This window comes from Halyomorpha halys, unplaced genomic scaffold, assembly GCF_000696795.3.
Source record: "Halyomorpha halys isolate HHAL.00 unplaced genomic scaffold, Hhal_1.1 Scaffold19.1, whole genome shotgun sequence".
NCBI lineage: Eukaryota > Metazoa > Arthropoda > Insecta > Hemiptera > Pentatomidae > Halyomorpha > Halyomorpha halys.
In genome coordinates this window covers 177,818-199,960 of record NW_027115129.1, presented here as the reverse complement: position 1 = coordinate 199,960, position 22,143 = coordinate 177,818, and the positions used below count along the sequence as shown (strand labels likewise).

The 22,143-nt window shown below is 30.1% G+C and overlaps 1 protein-coding gene across 9 annotated transcripts in view; it reads left to right on the top strand.

Annotated features, from left to right (window-relative positions):
• Positions 1 to 22,143, top strand: part of LOC106681193 (uncharacterized) — a 307,220-nt gene that overhangs the window by 262,518 nt on the left and 22,559 nt on the right. The window contains exon 1 of one of the 9 annotated variants that reach the window (XM_067052202.1): positions 20,772 to 20,948. The exons of the other annotated variants lie outside the window; for them this stretch is intronic. The gene's annotated coding sequence lies outside the window, so the exon portion shown is untranslated. Of the gene's footprint in view, positions 1 to 20,771; positions 20,949 to 22,143 lie in introns of those variants that run through there. 9 annotated transcript variants of the gene reach the window in all.

Below are 22,143 nucleotides of genomic sequence, written 5' to 3'. Positions count from 1 at the left end.
TCCACCATTGGATATATAAACACTAACGTATATAAATAAAGATGAAACATTATTTTCAGCCTTTTTAAACAACAATTTACTAAAACCTAAATATATTTCAGTATATACACACTTAGTATATTTCAAATACTATTTTTTTTAACAATTAATTTAATTTTTTTTTCCTCCTTCTTCTCACACAAAGTTATATTACATTTTTCCTATACATTATCTTCTCTTTCTTTTTCAATCCAATCTGCGCCCTTCTCTCTATTTCCACTCCCTTATTCAGTGATCCACAAAGCAACGCAAATTATACTAAATTATCAATAAATAGAAATAAATGAAAAATACAATAGCCACAGCATTAGAACAATTGAAAAATTGAGAAAACTGTAAAATAAATTCGTGATTCGTGGTAACTCTCAAATTCGTGAATTAATTAAAATAATTTTAATCCGCGTAATAACGCCGTACTCTAAACTAAAATAGTTCACACAATCACTTAAACATATAACCATTAACCCGAATGAGGTTTCTAAATCCGTAGAGCTAATGTACCCACCCGGGTGTTGCAGAGACATGAGAAATCTAAATGACTCAGAATAGACCCGGGAAGGAAAGGAGAGAACGATCTTGGATGTAGTGAGAGGTATCGGGAATAAGTTGCACAAGGCGGTTCGTACTTTTCGAGAAAGGGGGAAATTATCCCAGCCTTCCTTAGTTCCTGTTCTAAAAACTTACACTGGTTCATTTCGATGTAATTATAAATAGATATGACTCATAGGTAAGCTATAACAGAGAGAGAGAGAGAGAGAGAGAGAAATACTTTATTTATCTATGCTGCCTAAATACATCAGGTTGCTATCTCACACAGCATACTTATCAATCCGTAATCGTACATATATAAATTATACATACATGGTATAATAAGAAAAAAAGAGATACAATAATAAGATATAATAAACAATTTTTTTCCCCTACAGTTTCCTTTTACATTCAATTTCGGTCTGTACAACAAATACAAATGTTTCAATTCATTCCTATTTTTCCTTCTCATTTCTGTTCCTCCAATTTCACCCTTTCACAATTTTTGAATTCACCCGATCAACAAATTCGCTCTCCGGAATTCACCCTCCTAGATCCTCTTCAGTGACCCGCTAAACAAATTCACTATTAGACGGTAATGTGAGATCAGACCATCATTCATAGTCACAGCAGTAGATCAGTTTACCAAAAACAAACAAATAGATACATTTTACGAGAATAAGACTAACATATAGATTAAAAGGAAAATATAATAAAAAACCGGTTACAGGAAACACTTGAATGGATAAATAAGTTTAAAAAAAACAAACAATAGTACTAATAAAATAAAATAATTTAATGAATGAATACGTGAAAACACACAAATAGAGAGGTGAACATATTAAAATGAATAAATAAAACAAAGAATAATCTCCGAGCTAATTCCCATGCAGGTGATGGTGTATGATCCCCAGGGAGTCCAAAATTATATTTTCCGCCAAGTTCACATTATCCCCAATGCTAACACCTACGATATAAATGTGTGACATATATTATTACAAGTAAGATTGTAAAGGGGGCTCTTTGTAGCTGAGTTAAACGACTGCAGTGGCGCCGTGGAGTCGAATATTATTATTATATTTTATTTTAGTGGTAATCCCATGAAACGAAAACTTGTCTCCCTCACTATGGTTAGATTAGGTTGGTTACCTCTTGGCAACTCCTTTACCACCATCCCCGTATGTCAGGAATGACCAGGAACAGGTCATTAAAAAAATAAAATGTTTTACATAAAGATTGTAAACGAAATAAAACAAGGTTACAAGCAAGGTTGTGATAAAAGTGTATTATAGTGTTTGCAGAGAAATAATTTTGACTGTGATTTTTAATTGATAATTGACTATTTAGGTAATTAAACAAATGTGAGATATACTGATTAACAAAAAATAAGTTTACCTAATGGTTTTAATGTTGTTCATAGATATAAATGTTTTGACCCAGGCAGAATAGCCTGTATGGAGTTTTTTAAATTGGTTAAATGATATGTCTCATAGTAAATTAAGGTAAGGTAAATTATAAATAATAATGTTAAATAATTGAATTGATTGTAGGATCATACAAATAATGGAAACTTTTTGTAATAGATTGTCCCTGAAGATGGCCGAATTGGCCGAAACGTTGGACGTGTAAATGAAATAAATGTTTTGAGACTATAATTTGGATACTGTTTTTGAATTATTTAATAAGATGATCATGTTCGAAACAGTTAACTTCCTCTGCTAGCCAGACGTTGGAGTAGCATATCATAGCTAAAAATAAATACAACCTAATTTCCTAAAAGAGATAAAATGAGAAAACTGCAGTATCCGGGTCAGTTGTGATTCAAACAGGTTAAGGTCGACCGAGACTAGATATTTTTAAGGGGGAACCGATTCCATAACGTGCAATCGTTGTCACGAATTTTATAACTATCTCCTAGATTTCACGAAGTAAAGAAATAACATAATTTTTTCATCATTATTATTAATAAAAAAAAGAAAAGAATATATATGATTACGTATCAAGAGTGGTAAAAAATGATATATCGGAAACTTATATTAGAAGATTTTCACAGGCAGTGGAACAATTTTTAATTTATTTATTTATAGCTATTTACAACTGTACATTATAATACATTTAGTAAATTTGATCTCAGTTAAATTGGAGTGTTACAGGCGTGTAGAGAAACTACCCATTGGTAGCACTCGAATGACGTTTTATATCTAAGCCGTCTTCTTTTCAGGCGCCTCGCAAGATTTTCAGGAATGGAAGAGGATGCAAGGTTAGAAACTAGTGGGTTTGGGTGGTTAGGTAGTTTATAATAGAAGGAATGATAACTGGTTCGGGCTAGATCGGTTACATAGGGAACATTATGTTTTTGTGTATGTTTTTATTTGTGACAAAGTAAGGAGCATTAAGGATTTTGAATTGTAAGGATTGGATACGAGAGGAATTCGAAGGTTTAGTGGAGCCCCAAAGCTCAACTCCATATGTCCAGATTGGCCTTATTACAGTCATGTAGATCAGTCTTTTGTAATGTGTTGGAAGTTTAGACCGTTTGTCTAGTAAGTGCTTATAGTAGTCAAAATCGACCTGCAGTTTCCTGTCTTTTCAGTCTTGTGTGAGGTTCCAGGATAGTCGTTTGTCCATATGTAGTCCAAGGCAGCGGATCTGTTAGACAGGAGTGAAACAATTTAAAATCGATATTTTTCTTCCTAAAAAAAATATTCTCAAAACTAGACTAAACCAACTAAAAAGAATAAAGTTGTAAATAAGTACAGAATTTCAAAATATCCTACAAATAAGCTATTCTGCCCAAATTCTGACTTATATTACTTTTACAAACAATAAAAAAAGTACTATTACTATATTTCTGTGGTTTTAAGGCAATAGTCAAAATTTTATTAATTTTCGTCATAAAAACCATGGAAACACGAAACTATTTTTTTTTTTGGTCAGTTTATTATAAAATGTTTTCAAAATTTTAATTTATCCATTTTTTATTAAAGCTAACAAGGATGGTTGATTATTTCGAAATAAACCTACATAAAAAGAAGTTTGTTTAAAAATCGACATTAAAGTCCTGTCAGACTATTTGAAGCCGATTGGAAGCTCCTTGTACAACCGTTGGTCTAGAAACTGTGAATCCTTTCAAAGCACTGAACTCCTGACCCTTCATGACAGTAATACAGATTTCATTTTTTTTAAATACTTAATTAATGCCTGAATTATAATTACGAAATATTGCCTCACTTTGCGATTTTATTTTAATAACGCTTGCGTCACAGTTGACGAATGCGTTTTGATCGATCGACATACCTACGGTCATCAAAATATATCTAATCTTCTGATAATTTCATAATATATCCTCATTTCCTAACGTCAATATTGTTAGGTATTACAAAATGATTATTTCCACGTGACAACTAATACGACAATAGTGAGAAAGTATGATAGTAACTAGTCTACTCGCTGATACTGAATCTAACCTAACCAGATAAACAGATGATAATAATAGAGGTATATTAAGCAATATACTTTGAAGTATATTCATTATACTAATTCATGATTTTTATGATCAAAAATCAAAATCTCTTATAAAATTTTAAGATTTTTTTTATGTTTTTTAAATTTCAATTATTAAATAAAATAATTATGTTAACTAGTACACAGTTTATTTCACTTAATATTCCAAACTTGTTCATAAGATATCTTCTCTACCCCAGAGGGCAGCACCAGGGCCTCTATTTGGTCAGAGGCGATCTTGTATTTATTTAAAGGGTAGGAATTTCCTCAACGAGTTGTGAAATGATCTTTAGTTTAACATGTTAAAGCGTATTAAATGGACAAACTTATATTAAATAGAGAAATATTTCCTTCTTTTAGCATGTTAAAACGATATAACATATAACATGGCCTGATTCTGTTACTAGGTCTGTTATATGGAGAATGACGTCACGCAACAGACCAGCTGAGCTCGTCACCGTTTTATTTGTTGTCGTGTTAGGTTGATTGCTCGTATTTTGTGTTTTGATTGTGTTAGTATTGTTTTGGATGTTTTTAAAACTAATAAAGCAATGGATGACAATAATAATAATGTAATGACAGTTGTCAATTAGCTCATCTTGATTTTCTTCCTCACAAGTTTAAAGATTGACAAGACACTCAGTTGCCAAACTTATAGACAATTTCCACTTTTCATTCACTTTAGGCATGTTGTAATAAATTACTTTAATCAAAACTTCGAAGTAAACAATAACAAGAAGTTTTAGAAGGAAAGGTTATAAAGCAAGAAGCTGAGAAAATCCGCTAGGAGCTCTTATGCAGTTAACCTTTAACATGACTTGGAATTGGACTGCTCACAATAGGATTTTTATGTGCTAAAAAGTCTGAAATATGTACATAAATATGTGCTAATAAATTGTCAAATATTTAAAAAAATATGTATTTATAAATTATGTATTATTCAACAATATAAATTACTAATTAATTAGTTATTTTATAACTTAAAAAAAGTTACATAAATATGTATTTTTTATATAATTATATGAATATTTTAAAGAAATCATGTTAAAATATGTATAAAAAGATGTACTTAGAGAAAACATAGCTGTTCAATAAGCAAGATATTAATTAGTAATTGTAATTAAAGTAGGGGAATGAAACAAGACTAAGATGAGAAAGGACCATGGGAAGGGGGGAAATAGAGAAATGGATTAAGGAGTAAACAAACAAATTATAGGAAAATGCTACAGGAATAAGACCCTTGCTCTTTTTAATTGATTCTGAGAAATTCTCGATGTAATTCTGTGTGAAAATTTATTATTGCCACTGCTTTTAATTTGTGTTCAAAGATAAAATATAGAATTTTTACGCACTATTTATGATAAATAATAAAGTTCACCTTTAAGTTTCTTGCGTTCTCTTGAATTTTACGTAGTTGCTGCGAAAAATGTATTTACAGTTGAACAAATAATTTAAGGAAATACATGATTAAGGACAAAATATCTAAAAATATGTAAAAAAATAACAAATATGTGATTTACAACAAAATATTTAACAATATGTAAAAAAGGTCAAATATTTAAAAATATGTGAAATAAAAATGGCTTCTTTTGGCAAGAAATGTCTTGAAACATCTTTAGTTATTAAGGAATCGAAGATATCATGGTCAGGTAAAAATATGTGAAAACATAAAAATCCTATCCCTACTTATAACTGATTTTTTTTCATTTTGGGCTCTATTGGACTATTGGGGACCGAATATATAGTGGAGCCCAGTGTATAATAAATGAAAAATATAAATTAAAAATATTTAATTAAAGTAGTGTAATAATTATATATAATAATAAACCATTTATAAATACCTGCCAGAGAAAATATTTGCTAGTACCACATTGCCAGAACGGCCTTGCAGAGTAACGCAACCTTATTAGACACACCAGTGCAACAGCTGGTTCAATGATATTACTCAAAAAATAGCAAAACGGTGCAATCGTTTAGCAAATTAATCAGATAAAACTATATTATGTTATATTATATTGATAATTATATTATATTACAATACACAACTTCCCACAACGAACAGACCTCTTTAATAGTTAGTTGGTTGTTGTCATCAACGCATGTATTTTATAATAAAACCATCAAATTCCTCCTTACTATCCAAAATCCTTGATACTCCTTATTACGTTACAAATAAACTCATTCACAAAGGCCTTAACATCCCATTCCTTGCAGATTTGGCCCAAAACTGCGTCTTTTCATTCCAAACTCCTTAACCATCCTAACCCATTAATTCTTAATCTTTCGTCCTTAACAATCCCTGATAATCCTCCGAGGCGTCTGAAAAGAAGATGGCCACGGGACCTTCTAATTTAAATTAATGTTTGAAGTACCACTGATGGGTGGTTCCTTCCCAAGATTTTCAAGTGTATATGAAACATACAACATATTTATTTATTGTATTTATTATTTTTATAGGTGTAAATCACATTAAATAAATTTTTAAAAATTGTATAATAAAGAAAAAATCAAATATAAAATGAAACAAAACAATTAAAAAAATATAGAAAAATAACATTTGTCAAAAAATACGTAACCCTATTTAAATACATTTTCAAAGCCGTGAAAATGTATCTACGTGAAAAGCACAATCTTCAAAGATGTAGGTTATTGTAAATCTTTTATCACATTTCTAGCGTCTTGGTGAATCTTCCTTAATCCCTCTTTAATGGAATCTCCTAATTATCAGACGATTTTTATTAATTCCCCTTCCAACAAAATACGAATTTAATGCATTTGAACCCCTCTATTACGAACCTGCTCCACTCCGGACGCGGAAACAAATTTTATTTCCCATCTGGCCTATTAACCTCTTAGTACAAGAGACCAAGAGGAGAAAAAAGTAAGTTACTTCACCCAAATTTTTGATTACTTTAATGAAAACTATGTATAATTAATAGTCAAAATTGATGAGTCTGCCAAAAGAATAAATTTACATTTTAGAAAATACTCTTCTTTAAATAATATTCTTTTAGATTTTCTAGTGTTGCTGGTAGTTTTTAAGATATAGAGCTCTGAATGAAAAATTAATGTTTTTTTTTAAGGTTTTGAAACAGCCGCCATTTTTTATTCTCCCTACCTATACTTGGCAGACTCATCAGTTTTGACTATTAATTATACATAGTTTTCATTAAAGTAATAAAAAAATTGGGTGAAATAACTGACTTTTTTTTTCTTCCCGGTTCTTGTACTACCTCTATAGAGGGCAGACTTCGCACAGTATGATAGTACAAGCTTACAATTTCGGAATCACCCATGTCGATGATCAGCTAAGGTACACCATTTTGTTTGTAGCCGTTTTGATAGGTTAGTTTTCGTAGTTCTTGTTGGTTTTGTACATATTTTAAACAAAGTAATAAATAAAAATAATACTGTAAGTAACGGAAGAAAAAAAAATAGGGAAGAAAACAAGGAACAACCCAGGAGGAAAATAGATGAAGCTGTTGGAAAACAAAAAAGATGAATATAATTATATTGTGAAATTTCTGGAATCTTAATAATAATATCCTTTATTTATTCTAGGACTAGTCCTTTTAAAATTGTAAATAGGATTTAGTGCCTTAAACTACGATGCAAATTAAAAATAAAATAAAATTTAACATTTTATTTTTTATATTATTTTCTTTTTATACCAGATCGACCTGGTGGGCCTCACATGATTGATATAACTTATATTATATATATATATTATTTAACAGTTGATTATGAGGGGGTATAGTCATACAAAGTTCTTATTAAAAGAAAAAAAAAATAAATAATGCTTCTTAATTAAAGAGGAAAGTAAAATAATTTTAAAAAAATAATGATATTGGTAAACTTAAATAAAAGAAACTTTCTAATAGTAAAAAGAAAGTTAATTTGAAAAAGGGAAGAGAGAAGAAAAGAGAGAGAAAAAAAATTAACATTATAAAATATCACTGAAATAATAAATTGTAAAAGAAAAAAATTAAACGATAATACTAAACAAAAATGTAAAAGGAAATAAAAATAAAACAGATAAAATATAAACTTCTATCATTTTTTAACGAACTTCTAAAAAAAAAAAAAGAAGAAAAGAATCAAAGACAAATGAACTAAAAATAATTAACTGGAAGATTATTGATTGACCGTGTGTATAGATGAATGGAATATGGTCCGGGTGCGGTAAAAAAAACAACTCAAATAGTAGAATTATACTATTTTATTGAGCCAACGTTTCGCCCCACGTTGCAGGGCTTCGTCAGGGCTAAAAAAGATACAAACACATAGTTACAAAAAGGAAAAAACATAAGTGGAAAATAACAGGGGTATAAAATGTAAAAACGTAAGATATAATAAGAAAAATTAAAGGTTGTAAATAGTAAATGAAATGGGTAATAGTAACATATAGATAAGAGAAGAAATATTAAAGAAAGTACATGTACTTGACCGCACCCGGACCATATTCCATTCATTTAAAAATAATTAACAAGAGGGAACAATGTTTTTACGTATTTACAAGTTTTAAAATAAAATCAGAAACATCAAATAAAAAAAAAAATAAAATAAAATAAGAATAAAAATGAAAATTTTTTTTCCAACAAATCATAAATCTTAAGGTATATTCTAATAATAATAATAATAAAAACAAATGAAGTAATGATGATTATACGAATATATAAATATATTTACAGATTCTAAATAAATATTAAAAACGTTCAAAGATATGTTTTTAAGGAAACTTTTCTAATGGAAAAATAAATATTAAGGATAAAAGTCCTTTATATTGGGAAGCTTGATGTTCGCTGAGACAAGACAGTAATTACCTGGCTGCTATATCTAAGGCAATGACTCCCTCTATAGGACACTAATACAAACTAATCATAGAGGCAGGTCCCAGGGATTGCGGGATCAGTCGGTCAGTGGTTTATATATGTCAAGGACCCACAGGTTTCACACACACACACACATTATCAAACATCTCCAGTTCGAGCTATTTTATCAAGGATTTAACTTTTATTTCTCCGCTAAAAGATTTAAATCTGATATAATATTATATATAAACTAGAATACTTATCTTCGATATGAATTAATATATAGATGAACTGATAAGAAGGTAACTATAGTAACATGAATGATAACAGCTAATTTCGCTGTATGATTGTTAATACTGATCTGATTTAACTGATTTTTTTCTTATTCTTATTTGAGATAACTTATATATTCATCCTTAACTGACCCATAAAAATATTGTAAAATATTTTTAGGTGTGAAACAAAGCTGGTATTCATTTTTAGCACCTCAATCAAATATGAATTTACGAAAAAATAGGAAATTAAATTTTTTGGCCAAGAATTGATTTATTTTAAAAAATCGATTCAAAAATAAATGCACCAAAGGGCAAAAACCGGATCTAATTAAACAAATCAGAATGGAAGATATAAAACAATTGAAAAGTTATTCTATATTTGATACTAATATTTCACCCCAAACTAAATTTTTTTTTTTCTCTATTTATTGCAATTTACAACTGTATTTTATATTAAGTTAATTTGATGTAATATAAAGATGTAGAGATACAGACATGTGGAGAAACTACCCATTGGTAGCACTCTAATATCATTTTTACACTAAAAGGTCTAGAGGCCATTTTCTTTTCAGGCGCCTCGGAGGATTGTCAGGAATGGAAAAGGACACAAGGTTAGAAACTAGTGGGTTTTGATGGCCAGGGAGTTTATAATGGAAGGAATGATGTCTGGTTCGGGCTGATGTCTGGTTTCTTTAAATAAAGCATTTTCGTTAAAAAAAATAAATAAATACCAAAATTTCTGAAAACTATTTTCTTTGTTGCGGGTTGCCCCTAAAAGCTAGAAAAATAATTTAAATGGCTTGACTAGTTTGGAATTTGTTTCAAGTCATACAATATGCTTTTCCAAGCAATGGGTCTTGGAACAAATCACAAAAACGAAAATTTGGCGTTTTTTTATGTATTATTAAGAAAATTTCAATGAATTAATGCCTAGGTGGTACATTATTTATTTTTGGCAGTTCTAAATCAATGCTGACTGATTTGAAGAAAAAAAAAAATGGACACTGGACAAGTTAGCCACAAATTGAGACCAACTTGTACCAGCCGATCCATTGTTCATATTTGACCTATCTATAGCAATACCTTAAAGGTGTTTCTATACGTTTGCCAAACAGTGGAAAATTCGCGCTAGTGCAAGCGTGTGGATGGGTTATTTGGATTGGCTGGCATAAGTTGGTTTGGATTTGTTCAGTTTTTTCGGCACAAACCAAAGAGCGCTTGTGCTCTATCACACGTTTGTTTTCAGTTTGCATTGCAACCTATGTTATAGAACTGCCAACAGATAAATAGTTGTGTTTTAATTTTTTTATTATTTATTTATTGCTATTTACAACTGTATTACATTATAATACATTTAGTAAATTTGATTCCAGTTAATATGGAGGCGTGTAGAGAAACCACTCGTTGGTAGCACTCTAATGACGTTTTATATTGGCAGGTCTCGTGGCCCTTTTCTTTTCAGGCGTCTCGGAGGAATGGATGAGGAAGCAAGGTTAAAACTAGTAGGTTTGGGTGGTTAGAGAGTTTATAATGGAAGAAGTGATATCTGGTTTTGGCCAAATCGGCAACATATGGGACATTGAGGTCATGATGGATGGTTTTATTTGTGACAAAGTCAGGATAATTGAGGATTTTGGACTGTAAGGATTGGATTCGAGAGGAATTCGAAGGTTTAGCGGTGCCCCAAAGCTCAACTCCGTTTATCCAGATGGGCCTTATTATAGTCATGTAGATCAGTCTTTTGTAATGTGTTGGAAGTTTAGACTGTTTGTCTAGTAAGTGCTGTAATAGTCGGAATTGACGTGCAGTTTCCTCTTCTATTCTATTCGATATAAATACTTTTGTTTTAAATCTGGTCAATTAACTTTAACATTTTATTTTTTATTTAAAACACAGCACAAATTTAGGTTTATAAAGAGATTATATATATTTGGATAATTAAATTAGTTAGTACCTAAAAAAAATTTAGAATGAAAGATGCTTTATAGGTTATATAGTAGCATTTATATGAATTTATTGAATTTCATCTATCTTTATTTTCTTCCTTTTTATAATAAAAACGAAATAAATCGAATGCAATAGCCAACTAAAGTCAAACAAAGTTCCTTTGTTTACCAAGCGTTTGTACATTGGATTTGCGGCAAGTGCCAAAGATGTAGATCCAGCAGAAAACGCTTGCGGAAATATTCGGTTTAGGGAAGAAACAATTTTTTGCTCTTTTTACTTGGATTTGGAACTTGCACAATTTTTATATTTTAAAACTTCATTTATTGATAGATATTACAATCTGCCACACCGTTCTGGGCAATAGGTAATAGTGATGAATGGTCACATCCCTACTAAAATAAAATAAAATAAGAATGAAAAATAAATAAATAAATGAAAAAAAAAAAAAGTACATAAGAAATAAAATCTCTCTTAAAATATGTACAAACAGAAGGATAAAGAAAATGAACATAATCAAACTATGTGCATTTAAAATAAAAAAATGATAAAAATAAAAGAATCTCTAGTCTCATTTACACTTCTATATTCAATATTTACACAATCGACCTGAACACCCCCGAGCCCACGTGTGAGGAGCAGAGCGCATCCCTCTCGCCGCATGTAATGAGCCAGTGGAGGCTGAGCAAGTGCACTAAAGCAGCAAAACTCAATTTTAGTGCCACAACTCCAATTGTCCATTTTTATTTACAATAAGTCTCTTGGCCACTGCCGTTTCAACCTTCTAGGTGGATTGCAGGGATGGGTGGAGCTTGATAAGGATTGAACCAAAGGATTAGGATGGAACTTGCACAATTATATACTTATAGTGTGAAATAAATAATTATAAAATATTACTAAACAGCTCTAGTATTGAACTGAGGTGTAGATGAAAGGCTGTTATCAAAGCATAGAAAGGCCCCGATTGGTCACACCCTTGGCTAGAATAGACCTTACAAACTCCAAGGGCACAATCAGAAAATCCTTTTATTGTTTTTTTCGTCACCCTATTCAATATAGCCCCTCCAATACTTTTCTAAATTATTTGTTGAACTTTATCAAAATAATTAATAACAAGAAGAAAGAAATTTTTTTAAAAGAGGCATCGCTCAATAAGTCAGAAGAATTAGAAATGACTTACAGCTTTTGGACACTTCTGATAGTGATTTCCAATCAACATGTAGATAAAGTACAAGAGCCCAAGAGGAGAAAAAATCAGATATCTCATCCCAATTTTTGATTACTTAAATGAAAACTATGTATAATTAATAGTCAAGATTGACGAGTCTGCCAAGTATAGGTAGGGAGAATAAAAAATGGCAGCTGATTCAAAATGTCGAACAAAATTAATTTATCGTTATATAATAACTCATCATTGGCTCCATATCTTAAAAACTACCAACAAAACTAGAAAACGTAATTGACCATCATTTAAAGTAGAGTACATTTGCTAAGATATGATTCCTAATAGAGCTATTTACGTTCAATAGTTAATGAGATATACTTCTAAATCTATGTCTACGGATTCATAAGACGTACAGATGTCTATTAGCACTCAAATTAATGCTAGTTAAATTTACTATAAAGTAGTTTATGACGTTTATCTTCGGAGGAATAGAAGCTTTTTTGATATTTTCAAAAATTGTAAAAAAAACAACTAGAAATTAACATTTTGTGAATTTATTTTGAAAAATATCATGAAACCTACTACTTTTACGAAGATAATAGTAATAAACTACATTATAGTACAATTTATAGGTTTAATTTGAGTGCTAATAGATAACTCTACGGCATATAGTTCCTGAGATATGTTTTTTCAAAAATCAAAACTTTTTTTCCGAATGTACTGTAGTAACTTTACTTTATAAAGTAGTTTATGGTGTTTATCTTCATAGGAGTAATAGCTTTTTTGATATTTTCAAAAATTGTAAAAAAACAACTAGAATGAACTTTTTGTGAATTTAGTTTGTCGAATATCATGCAAACTGCTACTCCTACGAAGATAAACATTATTAAAAATTAACTATTTTATAGTAAATTTAACAAGCTTTAATTTGAGCGCTAGCAGACATCTGTACGTCCAATCGTGAATGTCCAATGAAATTAACGTTTTCATAAATCAAACTTACTGTCTGAACAACTATAAATCCATTTTTATTTTAGAAAAACGTTAAAAAAATACATTTTCTTTTCTAGAAAACCAAAGGAGTATCATTTAAAGCAGAGTAAATTTGCTAAAATGTAAGCCATAATAGAGCTATTTACGTTCAATAGTTCCCGAAATATAGCTTTTTTAATAGCAACATTTCATAAAGAATGCCTGAAAAATCTTTTCAGTGAATTCAATTTGAGAAATCTATATCTCAAAAACTATTCGACATAGAGATGTCTATTAGCACTCAAATTAAAGCTAGTTTAATGGGCTATAAAGTAGTTTATGATGTTTATCTTCTTAGGAGTAGCAGTTTGCATGATATTCGACAAACTAAATTCACAAAACGTTCACTCTAGTTGTTTTTTACAATTTTTGAAAATATCAAAAAAGCTATTACTCCTACGAAGATAAACACCATAAACTACTTTATAAAGTAAAGTTACTACATTACATTCGGAAAAAAAGTTTTGATTTTTGAAAAAACATATCTCAGGAACTATATACCGTACAGTTATCTATTAGCACTCTAATTAAACCCATAAATTGTACTATAATGTAGTTTATTACTATTATCTTCGTAAAAGTAGTAGTTTTCATGATATTTTTCCAAATAAATTCACAAAATGTTAATTTCTAGTTTTTTTTTTTTTACAATTTTTGAAAATATCAAAAAAGCTCTTACTCCTACGAAGGTAAGCGTTATAAACTACTTTATAGTACATTAAACTAGCTTTAATTTGAGTGCTGGGAGACATCTATACGTCTTATGAATCCGTAGATATAAATTTAGAAGTATATCTCAGGAACTATTGAACTTAAGATATGATTCCTAATAGAGCTATATTAGGAATCATATCTTAGCAAATGTACTCTACTTTAAATGATGGTCAATAAAGTTTTCTAGTTTTGTTCGTAGTTTTTAAGATATGGAGCTGATGATGAGTTATTATATAATGATAAATTAATTTTGTTCGAGATTTTGAATCAGGTGTCATTTTTTATTCCCCTTACCTATACTTGGCAGACTCGTCAATTTTGACTATTAATTATCCATAGTTTTCATTAAAGTAATCAAAAATTGGGGTGAGATAACTGACTTTTTTCATCCCGACTATAATAGAACACTATTGCACTGTCGTGACAATACTACTGAAAATTGTGACCGTGTATTGCTTGTTCAGGAAATATTTTAGTTATAGCCAATTCTATTAAAACTTAATAATATGTAGGCACAACTTTAACTAAAATTAAATTTTTGGGTTATCTGTATTGAAAAAAGTACATACCTAAACTAAAACGGTTTTTGTCATATATGGTGGAAAATTTGTCATATATGGAAGTTTTATAATTATTATTAGTTAAAAATTATTCATTGCGTGTTTAATGTATGCAATTATTTAATTACGATTAAATTTTTATATCAATGTACTGAGAAAATGTGCGTTTTTGCAAAATATACTTGCTACTAAAATAAATTATAAATAAAATGAAGCAAACACATTTTAATCTTTTTAGTAGACATAAATAATTAGTAAACTATTCATTCTATAAATTTAGGTTAAACATTTCAAGAATTTCAGTAGTAAATTTCAATACTTTTTTTTACTCTGTAAGAAGATATCCCGAGTGGGTGGTTAATTTAGGTATCAGAATAGTAAAAGAAAACTATTGTTAACCAACGTTTCGCCCCAATTTGCAGAGCTTCGTCAGGGCTGTCAGTTTGAAACAGATCGGAGGTATAATTTAGAGTGGTTATCTCTTCCTACAATTTACTTCATACGGTCAACTATCTTCATCTATTTTTTTGTTTTGGTTACCCATTGGGTAACCTTAGGGATATGTAAATAATTATATTATTTCATTTTAGTATTTTTTTTTTTTATTTATTTCCTTATTGACGGACACCTTTGCATAACGGACATGATTATCATACCCATATATAGAACTTTCGCAGCAGTAGCTTTTTATATCTTTGTTATTACAACCACAATGATCCGAAGAAGGCAGCGACGTTATTCATAACATTACGTAAGAAGAACGGTATCTTTCAAATCAATTAATATTCTGGATATTAACCGATGGACGACAACGATGTATTAGAATGCACCGCATGGCATTCAGTTATCTAATATGGCCTAACTGTGATGTATACATTACTGAGGAAGATTCAAGGCAACGGATCGCTGACAGTCGCCTTGAAGGAGAGCTTTATAAGGCTACGGGAGTGTCGTCTTTCTTTTATACCAAAGTGACTTATTGTTTTAGTTTTATAGCGAGGCCATTCTGTTCTTCTTCGTAGCTATCAAATCAAAAACTTTTTTTATATTTCCTTATATCTGTAACGCAAAAGTAAAAGCCATTAAAACTTTCCTAAAGGTATAAGGGACAAGTTTAAAAGGATTTTTTTTTAAAATACCAGATCGGCCTGGTGGGTCCTCGGTACTATAAAAGTTACATTTTTTTTTTTTTTTTTTTACAATTGATTATGGGGGTATATTATCTTACGAAAGACACCTTAACTATATACAACGTTATAATTTTTAAAAAATCAAGATTAAATATTAAAAAAATAATAATTTTTAAGAAAAGAGAAAAGTAAAGTTAATATAAAAAATAAGGACATTCGTAGACCTAACAAAACAAACAATTGCCCTCTAATGACTAAATAAAATAAGTTAAATTGAAAAAAGACATATAGAAAAAAAGAAGTAGTATGAATAATAGAACTAGTAAATATTGAATTTATAACAGGATGTCCTGCATTAGCCAGGGCTTCGAGTTGTGGTTGGGTTTCCCAAGTTGTCACTGCTCCTTTAACTGTCGGTCCTGGAAGGGCGAATTTCATGAACCTTTTTTTGATCCTCTATTGTCTCTATTTATAATTCCCGATGCAATTGGCTGTTTCTTACAAATAAAGGAGCATCCACTGCTATTCTTAGGACTTTATTTTGAACAGATTGTAATTTTTTTCTTTTTCGTAAAGGATACTTCTCTTCAGACTTCACAGCCGTACATCAGCAGTGGCCTGAGAATTGTTTTAAAAATAAGAACAGCTGTTTATGATTTTAATTTTGTTTTGCTATTTAGGATAGGAAATAGCATTGCTAACCTTGCGTAGGTTTGAGTCAGTTTGATGTTGAAATGGTGGTTCTGGGTAAGGCGGCGATCGAAGTTTAAAATAATGTTTTCTCTGAAAAAAAGTATACAATGATGTGAATGGAATATTCTCACCATTGGCCCACTTATCTATCAATACTTCTGGTTATCACAAAAACAGTTCTGTACTTCAATGAGAAGAGAATCACATTTCCTTGAGCTCACAAGATAGCAGTGTCAACAGGTGATGGATCCTTGCGTGAAATTAAATTATGAACAGATTTTGTTATTTGAGGTTGTTTTTTTTAATTTCTGCACCGTTTGCACGTGATTAAATCGACAAAAAAGAAAAAAAAATCGTGCGTTTTTGGCGATTTATCCCTTCAATATGAATCGTCTTGAAGTTTATACAATCAGAATTCGTAAACATATCATGCGCCAGGTACATTTCAAAACAACTATTTCTTTATACGAGGAGAAGGAAATAAAATAAAAATGAATTTATATAATGCAAAGAAATATGAATATTTTAGTTTATTAATTATTTAAAAATTAAAAATTAAAATTATGGAAAGAAAAATATAATTGAGGGAAAGAAAATATATGTAACAACTGAAATATGTAACCATAATATGAGATAAAGAGGCAAAACTAAAGAAATGAATAGAAAAAAAAACAAACTAATAACGTGGGTAAGGAAAATTGAGAAAAGAATGGAAAAGAAGGGGGAGTTAAAATAATTTATTTTATTAATACTATTTTTTTAAAACTTATTTATCCATTCAAGTGTTTCCTGTAACCGGTTTTTTATTATATTTTCCTTTTAATCTATGTGTTAGTCTTATTATCGTGAAATGTATCTATTTGTTTGTTGTTGGTAGACTGATCTACTGCTGTGACTATGAATGATGGTCTGATCTCACATTACCGTCTAATATTGAATTTGTTTAGCGGGTCACTGAAGAGGATCTAGGAGGGTGAATTCCGGAGAGCGGATTTGTTGATCGGGTGAATAATTGGAGGAGCAGAAATGAGAAAGAAAAATAGGAATGAATGAAACATTTGTATTTGTTGTACAGACCGAAATGGATTGTAAAAGGAAACTGTAGGGAGGGGGGAATTGTTTATTATATCTTATTATTGTATCTCTTTTTTTTTCTGATCATACCATGTATGTGTAATTTATAAGTGTCCGATTACGGATTGATAAGTATGCTGTGTGAGATAGCAACCTAATGTATTTAGGCAGCATAGATAAATAAAGTATTTCTCCCTGTAGGGGAAAAAAAGAAGAATAAAACATGAAACGAACCTGTTAGCTTGAAATCAAACCGCCAAGTGGTTTCTGCGCCACGAACGGCCAGACTTCGAATTAAAAAATACGTTAGAGATGACAAATTGATTTTGTTTGTTTTATAAAAAAGGAAACGTTACAGGTGGGTGACGAAAAATTTGTTAGAAAAAGTTTAAAAAGTTAAATAATACGTTACAGAGTGGGCGGAAAATAAAATAAATAAATTTTTAAAAAATAAATAAATAATAATAATAGAGCTCTAAATTCAAATAATAACCCCATCTACAGAACTCTCAGCCGTCTAGATTTTTCTCCTGAAGAGTATTTAATTTTTAATGCTTATAAACACCCGAAAACGGGAGTTGTCAACCGTTTAGGAATCTCCAACCCACAAATGATTAGTTGTTCTCTGTGCTTTTTTATCATTAGGGTATTCAGCTGGTTTTTAGTTTTTGTATTTACTTTATATTGCTTATATATATATATATATATTGATAATTAATTCATAAATGAAGTAAAATTATGTTTCAGATATCAGATCATAAGAGTAATTATCTGTTTAAATTGCAAGCTTTATTATGAAGCTGTGCAAAACGACCCAAATATTTTTAATTATTTAAATGGGTAAGAACAAGTAAAATTGGATTATTGTAATTCTTGTTAAAATTATCTAATTCTTTCATATTCATCAATTGTTAATAAATATTCATAAAAAGAAAAAAAAAAATTAAAGGTTTAAATTTTGATTAGATTTTTTTTCTCCGGTGAAAATTCTATTTGGAGGTATGGAAAAAATTATTAGATATATATTTTCCTATTTGTGGAAGAGTTGGATTTTATTTACAGAAATTTCAATTTCAATTAACGATCAAGCGGAACTTGGCAATTTGCAGCCTTATGAAATTCCTTTAGAAATTGGATTCCAACAACCAACACCGATAGCTCAGTCTGTTTTAGGCGAGGTTCTATACAGTATACACAGGTGCGAACCATTTCGGTTATTTGGACAAAGGGGACTTCAAAACGGGTATATCCGTCAAATTCGAATTTTTGGACGATTTCATAAGTTCCTCTTAGAGTATATTCCATATAAAGGTAAGCGAAACTTAAAAAATAACTTAACAACACTTTTTAGAGCTTCATCAGAACTAAAACGACACAAAAACAACTAAGAACATTTTGACATGATAAGATAAGATAAGATAAAAAAAGGTAAATTAAGAAAATTATATGGAAATAAAAGAAAAGAAGAAATAAAATAGTATTAGTATAAAATAAAATAATTGATAAGAATATAAAAAATTACGTAAACTATTGGGTTAAAAATGAACAGAAGACTTAATAAAATGTAAAAATCGAGAAACAGGTACAGGAAAACAAAATTTAACACACTAAAAGATGGAAATTAAAGGATTTTTTTCTTTTTTTAATATCTTTTTTGAAATTTAAAACTGTATATTATATAATACATTGTGTAAATTTGATCTTAGTTAAAATGGAGTGTTATAAGAGTGTACAGCAAAATTCTAACTGACTGTTTACTCATATTTCGTACAGGAATGATAAATAAACATAAGCGACGATCATAGCGAATCCGTGAAACCCGATGCTTTGATAATTTTAAGGAATACAATTTAATAATTTATATTTCTATTTAATTTTTTTTATTGTCAGTAAGATCATAGTGGTATGACACAGGCTTGTAGAGAAAGTACCTATAGGTAGCACTAAAAAAACATGTTTACAATATAAGGTCTCGTGGCCATCTTCTTTTCAGGCGCCTCGGAGGATTGTCAGGAATGGAAGAGGAAGCAAGGTTAGAAACTAGGGGGTTTGAGTGGTTAGGGAGTTTATAATGTAAGGAGTGATATCTGGTTTGGGCTGGATCGGTTACATAGGGAACATTAAGGTCTTTATGCATGATTTTATTTTTGAATACGAGAGGAATTCGAAGGTTTGTGGAGCCAATTAAAGGGGTAAGTTGAAATTAAATAAAGGTCGAGAAAAGATAAATACAAATAAAATTTATAATAATAAAAGTACAGATCAGGACCACCCACCATCGATTCAAGTCTATAGCTTTGCAAACATTGATACAATATATTTGACTATATGACGGGTATGTATTTGGCATCCATACAATATAGGAAACGTACAGGAATGAAGGGGAGGTGACCGTTAAAGGGTTTATTTCTATTTCAAATACGTTGCGTATACAAGACAGAGATATAAAAGTATTATGAGAAATGAATAATAATACAAGAGAGAGATATAAAAATAATAATAAAAACTTTCTAATTTTGGAATATTCTTCCCAAATTAGTAGAAAAAAAAATGTCCTTAGCTTTATTTGCTGTACAAAATGGGGCGAAACGTCGGAAAATAGTTAACTATTATTGTTTCTCTTTTGACCGCAACCCTGACTAACATTGACATTAGGGGTATTCATGATGTGTTAAATGTAAAATGTTTTACCATGCTAAATATTATAAGTATGGGTTAAAAGCATAAGAACTTCTAGCGGAGTTTTTGAGCAACTTGTTTAGTAACTTTTCCTTCCAAAACTTCATGTTATTGTTTTCTTCTAAGTTTTGATTAAAGCAATTTATTATAACATGCGTAAATTGAGTGAAAAGTGGAAGTTGTGTGAAAGTTTTGCAACTGAGTGTCCCGTTGATCTTCTAACTGGTGAGGAAGAGAATCAAAATGAGCTAATTGACAATTATCATTACATTATTATTATTGTCATCTATTGCTTTATTAGTTATAAAAATATCCAAAACAATACTACAACAATCAAAACACAAACTATGAGCAAGTAACCTAACACGACACCAAACAAAATGGTGACGAGCTCAGCTGGTCTAATACAAAAAATATTATCTGATCATTCTAGACTATACCGTTAACCTAAATGGTGCTAGAACATTCTATATTCTATTTCATTTTTTTTGTCTTTCTAGTTGGTAAAAGTGTCGCAATGATTACATTGCTGTATCACCATCGACATCAATCCTTTATCAGTACTCCAACACAGATCCGATAAGGACCCGGCCGGTAGTCCAGTCGCTAAAGTCGGTCAGATCACACACCTATCTGTGGTTAACGGAGAACGTTGTGAACACTGTGGTTAACAGAGAACATTTGTGAACATTGTGATTAACATATATAACGTATAGAGTTCAATCACACTATTAACGCATATCGGGCATATACTACACCTCGTGTAGTGAGGAATATTTCGTGATATCTTCAGCAATTCGGTGAGTAACCATTATATTGACTTGGTCTAACAGTCTAGCCTCTAGGTGATAATAGTTTGTATTTTATGATTACAATATTATAATTATAAATAACAATAATATAAATTATAATCTAGGCTCTATTATAAGAAGATTTAGACATTTTTTACATTAATATATTATAGTTGGGTGTAGTGAAAATATTTTCCCTGAGAATTTCCCTTTATTGAGAAAATTTTGGATTTAATATCAACATTTCTGAGGCATGACTCCATCTTTAGGTACACTGAAATTTATATTAAATTTCTTATTATTTCGTACTTAAATTTAATTTATTGTTGAGCACTATTATATTTTAACTTTCCCAATCTATATAATTTTATTTAATTCCTCCTTACCCTGCCTTTAGAGCAATACAGGTGTGAAGTAGCAGTTAGATGTCATGCATCCGTGGCATCAAACAACTGCTAATAAATGAATTTACAATTTTTACGAGAATAAAAGTTTAATTTCAAAAAAAGGTTCAGACATCTTTTTTTTTTTTTTGTGACACCCTTTCTGGTCATTTCTGGTAACCATCCTGTACTAACCATTGTGGGGGTCAAGTTTCCATTTCGTGGGACCGCCACAGAAATGAAACAGTCGAGCAGAAGCAGAATCTTCTTTTCATAACAATTAATTTAGAGGTACTTTCGCTCAACAATTTTTAAATTTTATTAATTACAATATTAAAAACAACGTTTTTTTGAAGTGGAACTTCACATAGCGAATATTTAATATTTAATTTAGACTTTTTTTTTGGATTATGTGTAGAGAGTTAAAGGAAACCAAAACGCACATAATTTATTTACTCTGTTTAAAAAAAAACTAAGTTAGAAAATCGGAAATTTACGGTTTTAGGTACATTTCCTTAAGTTAAAAGATGGTCAGACACAAAATTTAAGGTTACTTAGTCTAAACTTCCAAACCACTAAAGTACCCATTTATATAAGTTTTAGCTAAACTATCAAATTCCTCTCATATCCAATCATTACAATCCAAAATCCTTAATGCTCCTTACTTTGTCACAAATCAAGTCATCCATCAGGACCTTAATGTTCCATATGTTGCCGATTTGGTCAGAACCAGATACCGTTCCTTCCATAATAAACTTCTCAACCACCCAAATCCACTTGTTTCTAACCTGGCTTCTCCTTCATTACCTAATAATCCTCCA